The sequence below is a fragment of the Triticum aestivum genome, chromosome 2B (assembly GCF_018294505.1).
Source record: "Triticum aestivum cultivar Chinese Spring chromosome 2B, IWGSC CS RefSeq v2.1, whole genome shotgun sequence".
Taxonomy (NCBI): Eukaryota; Viridiplantae; Streptophyta; class Magnoliopsida; order Poales; family Poaceae; genus Triticum; species Triticum aestivum.
In genome coordinates this window covers 156,208,138-156,211,180 of record NC_057798.1, presented here as the reverse complement: position 1 = coordinate 156,211,180, position 3,043 = coordinate 156,208,138, and the positions used below count along the sequence as shown (strand labels likewise).

The 3,043-nt window shown below is 44.1% G+C and overlaps 1 non-coding gene across 1 annotated transcript; it reads left to right on the top strand.

Annotated features, from left to right (window-relative positions):
* The first annotated feature begins 2,480 nt into the window (after nt 1-2,480).
* On the top strand, nt 2,481-2,554 carry TRNAI-UAU (transfer RNA isoleucine (anticodon UAU)). Its single transcript has one exon. It is a non-coding gene; the product is annotated as a tRNA-Ile (tRNA).
* Nucleotides 2,555-3,043: the final 489 nt, after the last annotated feature.

Below are 3,043 nucleotides of genomic sequence, written 5' to 3'. Positions count from 1 at the left end.
CACCGTTTCAGTGGTAACAGTTACAAAGGGTACACCACTAGGGCGGATGCGGAAGCTAGGTACGCGTGCTATCTAGCGGGAGAGAGGAGGGAGCGGAGGAGGAACCAGATGAAGATCAGTTTCATCGCGATGATGCTCATCGTGACCGCAACCCTCTTCTATGTGATGGTAGTTTAGATATCGACTTGTAATGTGAAGACAAACTCGCTACTCACGGTCTCGAGACTTGTAATGTTCTAACTTTGTTCGGTATTTTGAATTCAGAGACTAATATGATGAATTGTATTCGGAGACTAATCTTCTATTGTATTCGATAAATCTGTTGTTTATATGTTGTGCTATTTATATTCTGTGTTGTAATGTATTTTGTAACCTGTGCAAATATCAGAAAAGCAAAAAAAATTCCTAATATTCATAGTAGTGGCGCACCATATTGCACTTTAGTGGCGCACAGAAATAAACACACCAGTGGCGCATTATCTAAAAGTGCGCCATTAGTAACCCAGAGCACAAGGTACACATGGCCCCTTGGAGTAACAGTAGTGGCACACTTCTAGGCCTAGTAATGGCGCACTTTACCTGCGCCATTAGTATCTGGGATAGTAATGGCGCACCAGGTGGTGCGCCACTGTTATGTAGATTAACAGTGGCGCACCAGGCATGCTCCATTACTATTTATCAGTAGTGGCGTGATAATAGTGGCGCACCTATAGTGCGCCATTAATAGACAAAATAGGTGCGCCACTAACAACCTTTTTTTCTAGTAGTGTATCCGTGCTAGCTAACTTTTGCAAGTTTGCACGAATGAGCAAGGTTTTGGACTTTGTTTTCAATTTTTGTCTTAGAGTTAGCACCAATGAGCTTAGGTAGTCAACCTTTTTACTCGAGAACAAGCAAGGTTTAATACCTAGTGGGACAGCTGACGGTGCCCTACACCATGGTGGCTCACTCAAGGGGGGCCCGCTTCGGTGCATACCGGGCCCCCACATGGCCCAGGACAAGGGAGAAGCCTTAAGTAAGCGTCGAAGACCTTCGTGTCCTCCAAGACAAGGGCGGTGGCGCCCCATATCTGCATTTGTCATTGTGTAAGCCCTAGACCTCCCATCTTATATAGAGGGAGGTCGGGCATCTCATCTCAGTTAACAACTCTCGGTAGCAATCTCATACACCATTGTAACCCCTCGCACGAGGTATCCCTCCATCATGAATAACAAAGCAAGCAGGACGTAGGGTATTACTCTATGGATGCCCGAACCTAGATAAATCCCTTGCGCGACCTCCAAACTGAGACTTCCAAATGCGCTTGGACAACTACCAAGGGATCTGACGGTATTTTGCTCCGTCCGTTAGCGCAAGGCATGGGTGGCGCTGGCTGGACACCAATCTCAGATTGGATCTATTTCATCCTCTAGCGACCTCTCACCGAGAACGAGCCTAGTCTTCGACTTCCTCACTTTCATGAACGATGACATGGGCCGGGTCAACGTCAACCCACGGCCCACCCTTACACCCAGGCATCTTTAGCAGCACCTCGCGACGGCTGCCACCGATCAGGAGGGCCTATGCCACTACCATGGTGCATAACCAAAGGAGCCCGCACTGACCACTCAACTTGTCGCGATGGTCTGCGGCAATGGTCGCCCCACCCATACATCAGAAGACTATCTATAAATTCAATACATAGTGAACACTTCTTTGAAATCCTTCTCACGCCACATATGCATTGATATTTGGGTCCACCTTGTGAGAACACAAATTTTCCTTATATAAAGTATGAAAACTAGCAAATAATTATTTTTCAGGGGAAATAACTAGTTAAATGGGGTAAAATGGATCCCTTATATCACCCGCAAAAAATAATAAAAAATGGATCCCTTATATGGAGTCATTTTTTTAGAAACCAAGAATGATAGCTCTAACAACTAGCAAGTCTCATTAATTGAAGTCATCGTGTTCAGTGCTTCATTGGGTGTGTCCTTGGAATTTGATTTTGTATTTTTGATCGACCTCAAGTTGGATGACTTACAAAGGGATGGCTAAATGGATTATGTGGTTTCAAATTCCCAAGAAATATTAGAATTTAAAAAGAGGGAATGTATTTCAGAAGTAACAAGATGTTCGAAGACATGCATATGACCTCTTAAGTTTCAGAAATTCTGAAGATGCACAAATAGAGCAAACTTGGTATTGCAAAATCGGGCCATCTTGAATAATATGGTATACCACTGAATACCGCATGAACTTGTGCCGAAGATTGTCTAATTATGCCAAAGAAAACATAGATTTTTCTTTCTAAAATATTTATAGGAATTGCAGTATATTTAAAGCGCTATGAATCTTTGCAAAAGGCAGCGTTCTGAACCATAGGAATGAAACAAATCACATAAAATGATTACTAAGATCCTGAACCTGGAAAGGTAAAGGTAATATATAAATGTCCTAATAAGTCATATATCTTAAGGAATAAATTCAGAGTAACAGCCCCCGTAGCTCAGTTGGTTAGAGCGTTGGTCTTATGAGCCGAAGGTCGCGGGTTCGAGCCCCGCCGGGAGCACCTTTTTCATCAAACGTTGACAAATACTCCCTTCTTCTGTCTAAAACGTTTATATTTTTGTTTCGTTTTGTCAAGTGTTTTGATCGTTGGTACATGTTTTTTTTAGAATAATAACTTGAGTGAATTACTGCGAGCTACGAGTACATTCAGCGAGCCAGAGGGCACGAACTCCGTTAGGGACATTCCCTGATAGTCTCCTGGTCTCTATTAGTCTTAGCCAACGCTGCCAGTTCGTGGGCAAGGCCATTGCACTTCCGGCTCACAGCCACCACACGGGATGAACTGAATCTTTGCATAATCTCCTTCGAATCATGAATCAGCGGGAACCATAGCGACGTAACAGGGTGCTCAGCTTGGAGGTCCCTGATCACTGCGTCGCCTACAGTACCCGCGTTGCATACACATCTCCACTCGGTCTAGCTCTAAAAAAAAGCCTCATATGCGACATCTGCGAGTTGTTTGGTTCCCTGCATATGGACTGCCTGCATT